Raw genomic sequence first — 17,315 nt, 5'->3', positions numbered from 1 at the left:
GAAGCTTTGAAGGACAATGTAAATATAGGGCAAAATGGAGACAGAATGAGAAAGAAAGAAGTAGAAACAAACATATTTAATTAGCACTATACTGTAAATTTAAAGAAGCAAAGCAGTTTCATTAACCTCTTATTTGTTTTATTGTCATTTGGTTACTGAATATTGTAACTACAGACCACACAAGGTCAAATAATATTGCTTATGGTCTCTAGAGTTTGGGCAGTTTTAATTGCACATTGGAAAACAAATATGTTTATGCTTTGCACTGTGTGTAGTGTTTAAACGAAGGGAAAGGAAGCATCTGGAGTGTCATAAAATGAGAGACATAACTGCAAAAAATTAATCAGCTGCTATCTTTCATTATCGTAAGGCCTAATGACTTTCAAAAGAGCAGGGGATCTGTGTTTATTTGGACATTGACATTAAAATATTTTAGGTACATTATAGCATTACTCTGGCCTAACAATCTGCCTTATTGAAAACAAAAATATCATATTATTAAAAACAATATTGAGGAAGAAAGTAAGAATGTCTAGCGGCCAGTTTGTAAATTCCCATTTCCTTTTGCCAGGAAATATTTTATTCTAATTGTAGCAAGTAGGTGTTAAAGATGCAAATGTTTTACAGGTTATTTTATTACATTGTATTGTATTATGTTGTATCGTATTAGAATTCCCCCACCTAGAATATTCTTTTTAAAGCTTTTGATTCTGGGCTTTTTTCCCTTAGCCCTCTCTGCCTGTTTAAATCCTATTCTTCAGTACTCAGCATAAGCATCATCTCTTCTAAAAACAATCTCAAATCCCCAGGCTGGTTTTAGTACTCCTTCTGTTTGCTAAATATGTTATCTCACAGTTACCACTTCTGTAGTGTTTAGTCTACTACATTATCTGTTATCTCTTCTGTCTCCTCCGCTGGAACAACCTGTACCAGTAACCATGAATCCTTCACCTATATTCATGGACATGCATAGAAACTACTAAACACCCAACACATATTTGATTGAAAGGAAGGGGTGCAATGCTTTTGTTCCAAACTCTTACTGAAAAGATATACTGAAAAGATGAAATTTAAATAAATGTATAGCCTCCCAAATAATCAGGAAAGTCAACCAGTTGCATCAAAGAGTTATGGAAATTAAAGAGCTCTTTTGTTCAAATCAATAACACATCTAATATAGCCAGAGAAACCAGCAGACATAGAAGAGCTGCTGAAGAAACGCATATTTATATAACAAGGTAGCCTTGGACAGCTCCTAGAAGCCATTAGCTGGAGTCTGCAGTATGGTGTCTGAAATGGTAACTCACTGGCTGATCCTCTTCCCCCTCATACAAAACCAGCTCTATTGTGGTTTGCTTACAGGGTTAGTATAGCTAGTAATACCAGCCCTCAAAGCAAAATGAAGAATTTGTGTATGGAGTCCCCTAGAAAGTAGGATAGGGTTATAAAAAAAAAAAAAGATGGTATTTTGGGTCACTTTAGTCTGTTCCAAGTGGTGTGTACAGCTCACAGACTGTAAAAATATCTTATCCACTTATCAGAACAGGGCTTTGCCACTCGCAATTGCATTTCCTTCTCGAGAAAGAGTGATCTCTATAAGGAAACCCATTAGTTTCCAATACTGATAATTTATTATTACTAATTATTAATGATCACTATTATTTACATGAATAGACAATGAATTATCACTAGATATGTGAGGACAATGAAGAGAGAGAAAACAGAAAGGCCAAAGAAACCAACGTTCAAGAAAATAGAAAATGGAAAAAAAAAATATAGTTTATATTGTCAGAAATTCAAAAAGAGTTCACATTCATAAAGCAAAAATAGGCTTCTCTGAATAAAAGAACATTTGTTTTGTTTTTCCTTTCCATCTGTGTTATCTTCAGTAGATCTTGTGACATTTTCTGTGCCTATAACAGTGCCTGGTGATGCATGTACTAAGTTTTTCTGCCCATCTGTGCTCTTATTGCAAGGTAGTTAAAAGCATTAAGAAATATCACACTAACTTCTTCAATGGATAAAAAAATGGCAAAATCTAAGCATTTATTCTTCAACAAAGGAATCCATTCAGTAAATATTTATTAAGCACCAATGTGTGTCAAATACTTTTGCAGGTTCTAAAAATGCATCAGTGGGAGGAAAAAAAGTTACTTATTTTCTTCATGGAACTTACATTTTACTGAGACAAAAATGAAATTATCTGATGTGATAAGTTCAAAGAAGAAAAATAAGATAGGTAATGGGAAGAGAGAAAGATGATGTATTTTGATTATATTCTTGAGGAAGACTTTTCTGATAAAATCATATTTAGCACTGACTTGACAACAAAGGGTTTGTGAACCATGAGTAAAGAAATTTCCAGGCAGAAGTAACGGCAAGTGTAAATCCTGTGACAAAAATCATGTCTTGTCACATTCAAAGAATAATAAGCTGAAGTGGCAGTGGGGAGTGAAGTAAGAGCTGAGTCAGAGAGGCCACAAAGGAAGGGTTGTGTAAGACCTCCCAGCTGTTGGCTTTGAAAATTCATTATGGTGGGGCAAGGGTGGAGGCAGGGAGAACAGTCAGAAGATCATTGCAATAACCCTTTTGAACCACGGCCCTCAGATTCTGGATATATTGTGAAAGGAGAGCTGACAGAATTGGATGCGAAGTGTGAAAATAAGTGGGTAAGATTTAATGTTATTTTCCTGTCATTCTCTGAGGTACATATCTACATACTTCACTATTGGAGCTTATTTGGATGAAAGGAGAAGCAAGGAGGTAGGGGAAAGAAAATAATAAGGATAACTAACATTTACTAAACATGTATTTTGTGCTAGCAAACTTCTAAGTGCTTTTCACATATCATATCATTAGATATTCACAATAATTCTCTGAGATAGATACTATTAAAAACTACAGCTTCAGGTAAAGAAACTTAACCTTAGTGATGATATATCCCCAGCCTTAAGTTAGTACACCTGGTAATTGGAGGCAGATGATGACATCAAGCCACCTGACTTCAAGTCCAAAGTATTATCAATATGTGAAGAATGAAGATGTGGTTTCTCCCTTGTACACTGTTGGTGGGAAAGTAAATTGGTGCAGCCACTGTGGAAAACAGTATGGAGGTTTCTCAAAAAACTAAAAGAACTACCCAGCAATTCCACTCCTGGGTATATATCTGAAAAAAATAGAAACACTAATTTGAAAAGATACATGCACTCCAATGTTCACAGAAGCATTATTTACAATTGCCAAGATATGGAAGCAACCTAAGCGTCCCTCAACAGACGAATGGATAAAGGAGATGTGAGATATATATATATATATATATATATATATATATACACACACACACACACACACACACATATTTTTATAATGGAATACTATTCAGCCGCAAAAAGGAATGCAATTTTGCCATTTGCAGCTTCATGGATGCACTGGGAGGGTATTATGTGAAGTGAAATAAGTCAAACATAGAAAGGTAAATACTATGTATGCGGAATCTAAAAAATACAACAAACTAGTGAATGTAACGAAAGAAGCAGACTCACAGACATAGAGAACAGACTAGTGGTTACTGGTGAGGAGAGGGAAGGGGGAGGGGCAATTTAGGGGTAGGAGATTAAGAGGTACAAACTATTATATATAAAATAAACTACAAGGATATATTAAAAAACATGGGGAAAATAACCAATATTATGTAACAATTGTAAATGGAATGTAACTTTTAAAAATTGTATAATAAATAAATACACTGATAAAGAACAATAACAAAAATAGGCCATCCACTTTGTCACAAAATGCTACCTGCCACACACTTTACAGAGGCACTCCTGTTTAATCATCACTATGAAGTAACTATTAGGAAACCAATACTTAGAGAGGATATTAAACCTAGCAAAAATCAGAGGCTTCAAACACTGATAATTATATTTCTAGTTTAAAGTAATATGTATATGATATTAATTGAGCTGTTACAAAAAAGAGGGAGACTTTACATCCAGATGTTTTAGGAAATGCTAGATTAGTTTGTTTTATTGATTGAAGGAATTTTTATAATCTTTGAACACTGTTATTATTCAAAAGGAGTTTGGCATGCAAAGTTTCTGAGGCTTTTATTTGACCAGGCCCTTATTTTCAGAAAATATGTATATTAATTTAGAAAATATACATTGTACATTTCTGCTTAAAATAGAATATAGTACTAGAACACAGGAATGATAAAATTGCTCATTAGTGTGCTACTTATACCTTGAATTTAACAGAAGGAAAGAAACATGAAAAGAGAGTGATATTAACCTAGTTTTGAATCTTATGGCTTGTGATTTGTGTCTTAAACTAGCAGTGCCCCAGGATTAGATTATACAAAGGCACTTTCAAGGATGCATAATCTGGTGCAATTTTCAGGTATAAGCTAGAAATGTAATCAGCAGTTCTGTCAAACATTTATGTCCTGATACCTTGTAGCAAGGTGAATGAATGAAAACAGGATTGACTCTGCATCTTACATGCTTTTGATTCCTTCTATTTTGAAACAAGGGAATGAAATTGCTGTGTTTAGAAACACATAAAATTAAGAAATAAACTAGTGGTAAAAATAAATTGGTTTTAATTCACACATATCTTTATTTCTTTTTGAGTTTGAGAAGATAATGAATTTAAGGCATAAAATTAAATATATGGTAAAAATAGAATGGCTCAGGAACTGAAATTAGACAAAGCTCTACTTGAGAAATATGTATCTATTGGGTATTTTTAATACACCATATTATTAAATGACTTCATAATTTTTCTTGAAATTGATGAATATAATTCTCTCCAGATAGACAGATAGATAGGTAGACAGATAGATAGGCAGACAGATACATAAATGGACAGTGTGACTGACTTTTGTTTTGCGGTGATGGTTTCTCCTCTTTCCCTGTTTTTTTGGTTGTTTGTTTTTATTTTTTGCTTTTTTTAGGAATTATAACTTTAACACAACTAAGATAGACCTAATTCCGTATGTCATAGCAGTTTCTAGCCGTATTTTTATCTAGACCCTCAAGCATTACTTTTTAATATGGAAACCTAGGAGTCTTACAGCAGTGTTTTTCAAACTGTGAACTGACCCATTATGGGTTATGATGGAGTAGTGGGTCATGAGATCAAGTTAGGAGGTTAGGCAACAATTTTTTAAATAAAATAGAATACGATAGAACAAAACAGCAAAATTCAGAGTGCACAGCCTATAGTATATATATATAGTATAGGTGTTGTCTCATGAACATTTTATTTCCTTTGTGTACATAAGTGTGTGCATGTACACAGAGTTGTTAAACTATACTTATACTATACATAGATATTTAAAGTTTTGATAGCCACTGTGTGAGAATTTATGGTTCTACCTCACTTATTTCACTAAAATGGTCTTCAAAACTCTCTGTTTATGCACGTTTTCTGGGGAAAAGTGTTTTGCCTTTCATCTGAGGTTTATATATTTTTTTCAAAAAGCCCAAGAGACATACTTATCATAAAGCAAATTTAATTATTATATTTGTAGTTTTAGAACAGGTATATTTTGAAATATGAATATAATAATTTATATTCATATGTCTATTTTACAAACAAATGTACCCGAAATAATTGATTCTTTGTTCCCAACTTAAATTTACATTCTAATTAGGTTATATACAAAATTTATTTATATAAATAAAAATTTATTTATATAAATAAAAAATTTTATTTATATAAAAATGAAAGAACATTTAGACTTATAAAGGTGTGAGTAAAGCATATTATGTATTTTATTTTTCCTAAAATTATTTACTTCTTAAAACAGCAGCATTTCATGAATTAAATTTATATAAATATTACATTGCTAGGCTTATGATAATAGATATACAATGTAATAAGTACATAATGAGAATGGTGGCCTATGAAAGGATAGAGATAAAGGAAAGAGAGATGAAGGACTATTTTATTAAAGATTTAAAAGTGACCTAAGAGAAAAAGAAAAGTAATGCATTCTGAACAATAATTTTGTGCCACCCACCGTGCTAAAGATTTTATACCACTGTTTTTCAGCACATAGGCAACCCTGTAAAGTGGATAATTTACATTTTGCAAATAAGGAAATCGAGGCTCAATGTAGTTAAGGTTTTTGGCCACAAGTCACAAAACTGGTAAGTTTTGCACAGGATAGTGAGAGGGAGAAAGAATTCTCAATTCTAGTTTTCATCCGCAGATAACTTTAGGAATGTATGGTATAGGCCCCCCTTTTACCTAACACCATCCCAGTCTATGGACTAAATTGGAAGTTGAATTACTGTAGAAAACAACCAGCCCTGTACAAGGAAAATTACATTCTTTAGCTCCACCAAATTTATTCTAGTACACTAAGGCCTCAAATGAGAAAGGAGTGATTTAGCAGCATTTGTTAACAAGAGGAATTGAATAGAGCTGGAAGAGACACATATAAACAAACAAGCAAATGTTCAGTTTTAATGCAAATTTTGGGTGATGGCAGTATTTGTCGCTTGGGCAAACACCATCACCAGAGAAACAGATAACACATATACTGAAGCAAAGATCAGATCTAAGTTAAGAAATCAAAATCTGGAGGAGTAGTGGGTGCTGTGATATACTTTCCAGATTCTCATTCAAGACTAAAGGGCTTATTTCCCCATCTGTTGTGAGTCTTGCCGTCTGATGGCTTTCAACTGCCAGCCCTCTCTGGAAGTTGCCCTGGGTTGGAGAGACTGCTTTAATTCTCTGTGGGCAGCCCACATTGGATGATTAGTAGCTTCTAGAGCAGAAAGGACTTGTTCTCTCACCGTAACACAGAATAATCTAAGGGGTCCATCTGGTTTCAGAAACTCCTTCTCTAACATCTGGTCACCTGAGGCTTTTGTTGAGACCACCTTGCAGCCTGATCTCTTCCTCTGCCCAACCTTGCAGCTTCTCTCCTTCCTCTTCTACAGTGATGATCTCCAAAACACTCCCTGACCAACTTCCTAGAATGTATGCCCCACCTCACAGTCTGTTTTCTGGGGAACCCAAGCTTCAGGGAGGTTTACAATAATCTGAGTCCCTATCCCCTGTCAGCTACCAAGGGATCCACGGAATTAAGCAAGCAAGGTTAATTGGTTAAAATGATTAGACAAATGGTCACACTCACTCAAAAGATGAAAAACATGTAGATGTGGGACAGCAAGTACTCAAAGAAGGAAAAGGAGAAGCCCTGGATAGTGGTCAAGTCTGTTCAGATGAAGCCAAGTAGGAAGAAAAAATGGCTGCCAAAATTGTCCACATCCTCATCTCCAGAACCTATGAGCATGTTACCTTATATGGCAAAAGGGACTTTGCCAATGTGATTAATGTTAAGGACCTTGAAATGGGGAGATGGTACTGGATATCCAGGGATCCCAGTCTAGTCATAGAGATCTGTAAATACAGAAAGCTTTTCCTAACTGTGGTCAGAAAAGGAGTTGTGAGAATGATTAGAGGGATGCAACATTGCTGGATATAAGATAAAGGATCGGGGGCAAGAGTCAAGGAATTTGGTTAGCCATTAAAAGCTGGGAAAGCCAAGGAAACATTCTTCCCTAGAGATGCCACAAAAAAATACAGCTCTGCTGGCACATCGATTCTAGCCCAATAAGGCTTCTGTTGCAATTCTAACCTACAAATCTATAAGATCATAAATTTGCATTGTTTAAACTACCTTTTTTGGATGATTTATTACAGCAGCAGTAATAAACTAATATATATTTGGTACCAGGGGTGAGGTGCTGCTATAACAAATATCTAAAAATGTGAAAATGTATTTGGAATTGCACAATAGGGAGAGACTGGAAGAATTTTGTAGAGAATGATGGAAAAAGGCTAGATTTCTCTGAAGAAACTGTTAGTAGAAATATTGATGGGAACTATTCTTAATGAGGACTCAGAAAGAAGTGAGAAGCAGAACTGAGAAAACATAAATCATCTTACAGGATCCAAAATCATTGTGAACAGACTGTTAAGAAAAATATGGATGTTAATGGAACAGCTGCTGAAGGCTGAGAAGGAAATGAGGAACATGTTACTGGAAACTAGAGGAAAGAACATCTTTGCTGCATAGTTGCAGAATGCTTAGCAGAACTGTGTCCTTCAGTTATGTGGAGAGCAGAACTGGTAAATAATGAAACTGTACATTTAACTGAGGATATTTCTAAGCAGAGTGTTGAAGATGCAGCCTGGTTTCTTCTTGCTGCTTATAGTAAAATATTAGTGGAAGGAGATTAACTGAGGAAGAACAATTAAAATAACAAAAAAGAAAAACAAACAAAAAAACGTACAAAAAAGCATGTCAGTATTGGATGATTTTGGAAATTCTAAGCCTATTCAGATTGTAGAATAAAAAGTACTAAAGAGATTTGCTGCCTGAAAATCATGACCTAGAGGAAAAAGCCAAGCATGAGGTGCTGCCATCTTTTGTTAATACCTCAGAAAAATCAAAAGGTTATAATGTTCATTCACACAAATGGCTCTTTGAGGAGATTAAAGTTCATCTCACAGATCACTTTAATATAACTAGAAAACATTTAGGAAGTTTTAGGGCATAATTCTTCAGTCATCCCCCAAAAAACAAAAAAAGCAAAGATAGAGATTGGGTTATCTAGGAAAGATCTGTGGAAGAATTTCTTGTCTAATGGGGTGAATCCCATGACATATACAGGAGAGCCGCAAGAGTCTCCAGAACTAGCCAGCAGAAACAATGCTTGCTGGGAATGAAAGGGATGGAGTACAAAATTAAAGAAGGCTGGTAGAACCATAAATTTCTACAGGCAGGAAATAGGTTGATAAAACTACCGAGCTACAAAACATGTACTATCATTTATGAAAAATGGAGGATACCTAGGAGGGCAGAGCCAACAGCCCAAATAACTTGAGCCACATAGGATTAATCCCAGCACATAAAATCTAATGGATTCCATATATATGTGTTAGCATATGGTATTTGTTTTTCTCTTTCTGATTTACTTCACTCTGACTCTAGGTCCATCCACCTCACTACAAATAACTCAGTTTTGTTTCTTTTTATGGCTGAGTAATATTCCATTGTATATATGTGCCACATCTTTATCCATTCATCTGTCAATGGACACTTGGGTTGCTTACATGTCCTGGCAATTGTAAATAGTGCTGCAATTAACATTGTGGCACATGACTCTTTGGGGCAGGACAGAAATAAAGATGCAGATGTAGAGAATGGACTTGAGGACATGGGGAGGGGGAAGGGTAAGCTGGGACGAAGTGAGAGAGTGGCATGGACATATATACACTACCAAACGTAAAATAGATAGCTAGTGGGAAGCAGCCGCATAGCACAGGGAGATCAGCTCGGTGCTTTGTGACCACCTAGAGGGGTGGGATAGGGAGGGTGAGAGGGAGACGCAAGAGGGAGGAGATATGGGGATATATGTATATGTATAGCTGATTCACTTTGTTATAAAGCAGAAACTAACACCATTTAAAGCAATTATACTCCAATAAAGATGTTTTAACAAAAAGTTATTATAAAAAAAAATCTAATGGAGTTTTCCTAGCTCAATTTTGAAATTGCTTGGGTCCAGTAACTCTTTTTCCTTCTATTTTTGACTATCTTGAACCAGAATTTCTATAACTGTTATCCTATGCCTTGTCTCACCATATTATTTTAGGAATAGATAACTGCTTCTTAAGATCCATGACTTCATAGATGAACAGGATGCCCCAGTAGGGATTATTACCAGAATATTACCCATATCTAATTTAGATGATTTAGATGATGAGATTTTAGACTTTTGGCTAATTAGATTTAGATGAGATTTTGAACTTGAGTTGATGTAATGGGTTGAGACTTTTTATAATGTTGTGATAGATTGAGTATATTTTGTATATGGAAAGAATAAGAATCTTTGGGGGACAGACTATGGTAAGCAGAATAATGGGCCCCTAAATGTGTCCACATCCTTATCACTGGAACATGTAATCATGTTGTCTTTACATGGGAAAATGAATTTTGCAGATGTGATTAAGGTTAAGGATTTTGAGATGGGACATTATCCAGGATTATCTAGAGGGGTTCAACCTAATCATATCAGTCCTTAAAAGAACCTTCTCTGGCTGAAGTCAGGGTCAGAGGAAGATTTGACTTCAAAAGAATGGTCAGAGAGATGCAAGACCGAGGAAGTGGGTACAGAGCCAGGGAATGTATATGTTCATTGGAAGCTGGGAAAGGGAAGAAAATGGATTCTCTGCTAGAGCCTCCAGGAAGAAACACAGCCTTCCTCACACGTTGATTTGAGCCCATTGAGACCCATGTTGGACTTCGCACCTACAGAACTATAAGATAGTACATTTTCATTGTTTTAAACCATGAATTTTGTATAATTTTATAGCAACAATAGAAATATAATACAACATTTTAAACTATCATCCACTGTAGTATTTGGGACACCAGTGAGAGAGATTAAAGTCTTAAGTATGGCAATTGAAAATGTAGTGAGTCAATATGGTGTTTTAGGAGTCAATATGGTGTCTCCTTTGAAACATCTCTATAATAGTTGGAACAGAAAAAAATACAGATGTATGAAAATATAAATTAATGTTTGTCTATAATCCTAAATTCAAACCTTATGTATATGTTACATATATTCCTTCTCACTTTTGATCTAAATTATTCCCATGAAATTTGGGGTGCTTCTTTGTACAAAGAATTTATATTCACTTTCATTATTTTATATTTCTCTTTGTATATGGAGCCTGAATGGGTTTATCCTGTCCTTTTCATAATACAGGTACTTCACTGACTGTAATTATAAAGCTTTTCTCCTTTTAGAATATTTTTCTTTTCACTAAATTGAAAAGAAGTTGCTTCTTTGATCTCATCTGATGTATTTGAAACGCTTATATTGTAAAAATGCTGACAGACCTGTTCTCCAGAAAGAACAGTGTCACATTTGGGGTTTTTTTGTGGGGGGAGATATTGGGGGGAATGCTTATAGAGAGTGGGGTTTCACTGTTGCAAAATTAATTGTTCTGAAGTAAACAGACAGAATTAACAAGTAAATTTGGAACAGTTATAGAATTTATGCATAATCCAGATTGCTGGAAATGTTTCACACAGATATTCAGTGTATAAGATAGTTTTAATGCATCATGTAAATAGAAATGCAGAATAAGCATTGTGTTTGCATTTGTAGAAAAATAAGTAAACATACGCTGTTTGGAGAAAAATTTTCTAATCTTTAAGGTGAAGTGAAATTTCCTGTAATTCCTTTCATGATTTATTGATGTCTTAAGGGCCATACTTAACTATAATTTTTGTCTGTGATATTTCAGGTCAACCTTTTTTTGTTTTTCTTTTCTGGTCTTTCACCATAGGATCTTTGGTAATTTTTTCAAATAAAGAAAATAGGTATGGATTCACTTCACTGAACACACATGTGTACACACACACACACACACACACACACACACATTTTTGATTGCTATTTTGGCTAGAAAATTTTTAGAACAAATTAATTTTCTCAGAATTTTAAAGAAAATTTAACATTATTTTCTATCTTCATATGTTATTGATTAGAAGTTATGGCCAATGACTTGCATTCATTTGTAGGTAACCAATTTCATCTTCCTGAAAGGAATATCATCATAAATGGAGTTCTGAAATATATAGGTGCATATTATTTATCATTCCTTCTGTCTATAACAAAGCATACTGTTTCATTTTGAAAATATAAAATTGCTAAGATGTTTTAGATAAGAAACATACTCTTCTATTAATTAGGTGTATTAATGCTCCATGTCTCTCAATGTTTTTATATTTTCCGTTGTTTTCTTCTTGTCTTGGATTCTAGGAATTTTTTCTCCCAACAAAACGTGTGATAGCTGCATTCATCCTATTATTTATGCATTCTATTTAAGCTTTATTTTGTAATTTTATTTTAAATTCCCAGTTCATTTTTGTTGTGCTTCTTTACTCCTTATTTTATAGAGACAATGACTATTCATACCTTTCTGAGTACACTGACTAGAGGTTTTTAAATTCTTATTTTATGTCCTCTGAGTTGGGTTTTCTGCTTGCACATCTTGCTCTTTTTTCAAATAGGTGGGTTTTTCTGATTTTTGTTTTGCCTAAATTGCCAGGTGATTAGGATTGTTTGCCACATTTTTGAGTGGAAAATCAGGCTGATCAATAGATGTGTTTTCTCTGCATATATGCAGGCCTCTTTTCCCAATAGTTCCCTCCCCTAGATGTGCATAAACAGCAGATTCTATTAAAATGGTCTGCTAGGTTTGTAGTATATGCCAATAAATAGGTTTTGCTCTAGCATGTTATGTATCAGACAAACTAGGCACCCACCAATTTCCAGAATAAGAAGGTAAATTTCTTTTATGTATAGAACTATTTTTTCTCTTTTTGATTATTTAAAAAGTCCAGCTATGCCCACTTCTTCTTCTGATCCTAATACCTGCACATGGGCCCTTCCTTTGGGTAGAACTTAGGCTTGCTTTAGAAAGAAAATGTTCATAGGACAGTAAGGTAGGCACAGCTTTTAAGAATAGGATATATTTTACCTAGAACTTGGCATGTCTGAAAATTTCTTTCCCTCTTGCTGACATTTTCTCCAGCTTGTGTTGTACGTATTGGAGCTATGATGCTTTTGCTTTGCTTTTGATCTAATCTCATTTGCCTTCTATATTTCAGAAATTCTTTAATTTTCTGGCTCACTAGTGGTGCCTCTTCATATTAGGGAGACATATTCTGTCACAGGAGTGGAAGTTCAGGATGCCATGATTTAATCCACACAGCAACTCTGTAAGAATTTTTTTTTAACTTTTCTTTTAGTCAAGAAACTGAGGGCGGATAAATGTCTATGTGTCATAGTTTTTGAGTGATTGAGCTGTGATTTGACCTCAGATTCTCTGTCTCCATATTCTCATCTCTCATCCCTAACTAGAGATGATCTTGTATTGCATTCCATTTCAATCAATTCCATTGAATTCAGCAAAACATATTCTGAATACCTATAATTCTGAATACCTATAATACCTATAATTCTGAATACCTATATAATAATAAACTGCTTGTGACAGTCTTATACAAGCAATGAAAATATAGATATGGCTAAGACAAAGATCCTGTCTTCAATTAATTCACAGTTTTATATGTGGAACTTAGTAAAGAAGGAAAATAAGAGAATGCAAAGACTTAATTTACTTACTGTACAATTTTTCCTAAGATTGTTCTGGTATAGGTAAATTAAAAAGCAAATGTAATTGAAAAAAAAACATTTGTTATGAATACTCTATATATGTTGGAGAAAATAATGAGCATGCTTCTTTTTTTTTTTTTTTTTTTTTTTTTTTTTGTAGTACGCGGGCCTCTCACTGTTGTGGCCTCTCCCGTTGCGGAGCACAGGCTCCGGACGCGCAGGCTCAGCAGCCGTGGCTCACGGGCCCAGCCGCTCCGCGGCATGTGGGATCTTCCCAGACCGGGGCACGAACCCGTGTCCCCTGCATCGGCAGGCGGACTCTCAACCACTGCGCCACCAGGGAAGCCCAGCATGCTTCTTTTTATGTCTTGATATCATTTATAAAATAGTGCATATTTGAAGTAATATGCAAATGATAGAAATAAAGCTAGTCATATACACATTATAAGGATTAATTTAACCTACCTCCTACTTGTCAGAGTTAACCTGCAACAAGGAGGCAAGTGGAATAACAAGTAGTGTTATTCATAAATAAAATGCATAAAAATATATTCAGGAAAACCAATGCTGTTTGCTTAACTGTCTAATTTACACCTTGCCTGTATCAGTTTGAGTAAATTATATTTTCAAAGTTCCATGAAATGTGAGATCTTAGACAGCACTTAATTGCCTGTCTTTAGCTTTAGAGAAACTGAAATGGAAGAAAGACTTGTCCTGGGACACACATAAATGTAGATGCAGAGCCATGCCCACTCCATAAATTGCTTCCCCTAACCCCTTGTTTTAATGGAGTGGGAGGATAGGAGATCTCTGAGTCACTTAATTTTCCACATTTTTTCCTTGAGGGAAACTTTTCCTTCGGTATTGTGGGAATATGATATCCCAGTCTATTATTATGATTCCCTTGAAAAACAACTTAGGATAAGAAGGGCTAGACAATAATAAAACAAACTGAACCTGAAGAGATTTTTTTCTTATATGTAATCAGATTTGTTTCATTAAAAGCACAAACTAGAGGATATCTAATAAAATCAATGAGGATTTTTTGGTTGTTGACATCTATCATATTGAAAGGAATACTGCCAATGTTTTCCCCTATCAGAATTTCTGCAGGAAATAGACTCATATCCTCATATTGTGCAGTGTAGTCTTATTTTTTCACTCATCCTACTCTAGTGCCAAAGTAAATTAGGTGGCTGAGAAAAGTGAGACACCACTAATGACTGAAAGTAAGTAGTATTTTTCATGGAATCCAATGCTGATGAAGGGAAAGAACAATATTAAGAGATACATTCCTATAAGTACTGAGGATCTGAGGAAGGAAAAAAAAATTGTGACTTGTGCAATGTATGTGCCTTTCACTTACTAAAGATTCAAATTACATTTCAGTAGAATATCAGCACTAGTCAAACACCACAGACATAACTGTTGTAGACAGGACCCAACTTAGGTTGCTGAGTAGCACGTGAAAATTTGAGAAGAAACAAGATATTATCATAGTTTCAAAGTATCTACCCCAAGGTATTTATTAACTACAAATGGAAAGATAGTAACCCACAAGCACTATTTAACCAAGGGATCAAAGTTAACATCACCAGTAAAAAGGCAAAATGATACCATGCATTGAGAACTCAGGACACATTGTCATTTCCGTGGTAGTTATGCTCATCATGCTTAACCTTAGTCCAGTCATGAGGAAATATTAGACAAATGTAAATTGAAGGACATTCTACAAAATAATTAAACAGTAATGCTATTCAGAAGTGTCAGGATTATTAAAAAAAAATAAGGAAAGACTAAGGAACTGTTGCAGCTTGACAGACTAAGGGAAAAAAGTACAATGCAGGATCCTGTATTGGATCCTGAAACAGAAAGAGGACATTGGTGGAAAAACTGGTGAAATTTGAATGTGATCTGTAGTTTAATTAATAGTATTATAACTATGCTTGTTTCTTGGTAGTATTGATCATTTTGTCAGAAGCTGATGAGAGATGTACAGGAACCTATTCACAACCTGTAAGTCTAACATTTCAAAATTAAAAGTTAAAAAAAAGTTTTAGCATGAGAATACAGATTTTGAGGGAACACATTTTTCCATCTAACTTTTAAAATTTCACTGTTAGAAAAAGTCTACATTTGGGGGGCTACTGTTTACTTCTATCAGGACATATAGTACAAATGTTTATGTGAGGAAGAAAATTAGGCCTATAGGGAGAGTGGGTGAGAGAAACTTGGAAGGTTTGAAGGCTCTTTCATTTAAGGGTATGTCTACTTACCATTCTTCATCACAAATGGAAGGTGGTGTGCTGGAAAAATAACATGGAGCTCCAAGGCCCGGAAGCAGCATGGGGTAGAGCTTGGAGAAAGCATGATATAGATAAAAGACCATAAGTTTCAGAAGCAGACCAATCACTTTTCAAATCTTGAATCTTCTGCTTGATAACTGTGTGACAAGTTTAACCATAAGTTACTACTACTACTACTACTACCACTACCACTACTACTGCTGCTTATCCTCCTCCATTTTTATTTTAGATAAAAATACTTACCTTGCAGGTTTCCCAGATTACTAAAGTAATGTAAATATTGTATAAATAAGAACTACTAACCCCATGTCTACTTAAAGCCATACATTTCTTATTAAATTAACATAGCATTATTATACGAAGTTTAAAAGAAGAGAAAAATCACATACATTTTCATTGACTGAAAGATATGTGTAATCATTTTAAGTTTTATGGTTATATGTTTTAACATGGTTGTGATTTTAGTGTATCATTTTTATCTTGCATTTTTTCCCACATTACTATTTATGAATTTTGTCATGTTTCTACAATATATTTAAAATATCTCCCTCCAATGGAACATTTAAGTTGATTCTGATTTTTTTAATATCGTAAGCCATGCATGTTGCATTTAATATTTTTTAACTTGGATTATTCCTTTTATAAAGAAATGTGCATTAAGATTTGTAGTTTTTGTAAATTAAATAGTTAAAAATTTACCCTTTTCATGAATGTTTATTATTTTTACCTCTTACTTTATATTTGAACAGATGAAACTCAAATCACTGAATTTTCTTGACATTATCAGAAGTACTTATTCATCACTGGTAGACAAAGCAAGGAGAATTGGCATGAGTTTTGCTTCTAGTATAGAACTACAACCTTGGTGCAGAAAATGTATAACCACCACAGCTAGGTATAAGAAGCATGACAAGCGCTATGCAAATTCTAGTTCTCATTATTAATTATTAATATTGGCATGGTGCTGTAGGGAAAGAGTAACTTTGTCAGTGATTCTTACTATCATTCTATCAGCTTTCTTTAGTATAGGTTGCCACTGGTGGAGGTGGTAAGAATACAGAGTAGAAGAGGTCTTTTAAATTATGTGGGAAAGCCCGTCACAGCATCCCTCATTTCCCAGGGTTAGCATAGTACAAATTTTCTGTTAGTTCTTTGAATTTTGATCAATGACTGCTTTGCTTGACCATTTTTCTTGATCTTTAGGTTCTGCAGATGTCTGGCTCATGAGTATTCACATAGACTTCCCACTATACTCTGAACTCCAATTTTATGTTCTCTGGGTTTTACTTACTTTTGTGACCTCAGATTCACTGTGATCCCAGTAGTGTCTTTCTTTTGTAGCCTCCTCTCATGTCTTCTTTCCTTGTTCAGCTCTTACAACGTGTTGCTATCCTTGATCCAAGATGGAAATTTAGTCTATGGGTATAATGAGAATTAGATATTTTGACTGTATTGGAGAATATCACATATTTATCAACTTAGTAGAGAGATAAGAGGTTAAGAAAATAGAGCAGATGCTATGAGCTTTCTTATGAAATTTCCCCAAGGTGGGAAGGAAACGTGAAGCACAACTTCCAAGTTAGAACACATGCTATTAGTTTTGAAATAGAAATAATCAAACTAATTTCACTGTGTTATTTTATTATTATCATTTTAAAATATACATGACATTACATTTGCCACTTAAAATATTTTAAGTGTACAATTCTGTGACACTAAATACTTTCATATTGTTGTGCAAATGTCACCATCATCCATCTCCAGGACTCATCATTTTCCCAAATTGAAACTC

General features: G+C 34.5%; 1 long non-coding RNA gene across 1 annotated transcript in view; it reads right to left on the bottom strand.

Moving 5' to 3' along the window:
- The window catches only part of LOC117203395 (uncharacterized), a 55,946-nt gene extending 39,013 nt beyond the window's left edge, over positions 1-16,933 (bottom strand). The window contains exons 1-2 of the long non-coding RNA XR_004486130.2: positions 16,815-16,933; positions 15,494-15,573 (exon numbers count right to left, since the gene is read on the bottom strand). This is a non-coding gene — a long non-coding RNA (uncharacterized LOC117203395). The remainder of the gene's footprint in view (positions 1-15,493; positions 15,574-16,814) is intronic.
- Positions 16,934-17,315: the final 382 nt, after the last annotated feature.

The sequence above is a fragment of the Orcinus orca genome, chromosome 6 (genome assembly GCF_937001465.1).
Source record: "Orcinus orca chromosome 6, mOrcOrc1.1, whole genome shotgun sequence".
Taxonomy (NCBI): domain Eukaryota; kingdom Metazoa; phylum Chordata; class Mammalia; order Artiodactyla; family Delphinidae; genus Orcinus; species Orcinus orca.
This window is presented reverse-complemented; position numbering and strand designations above follow the sequence as displayed.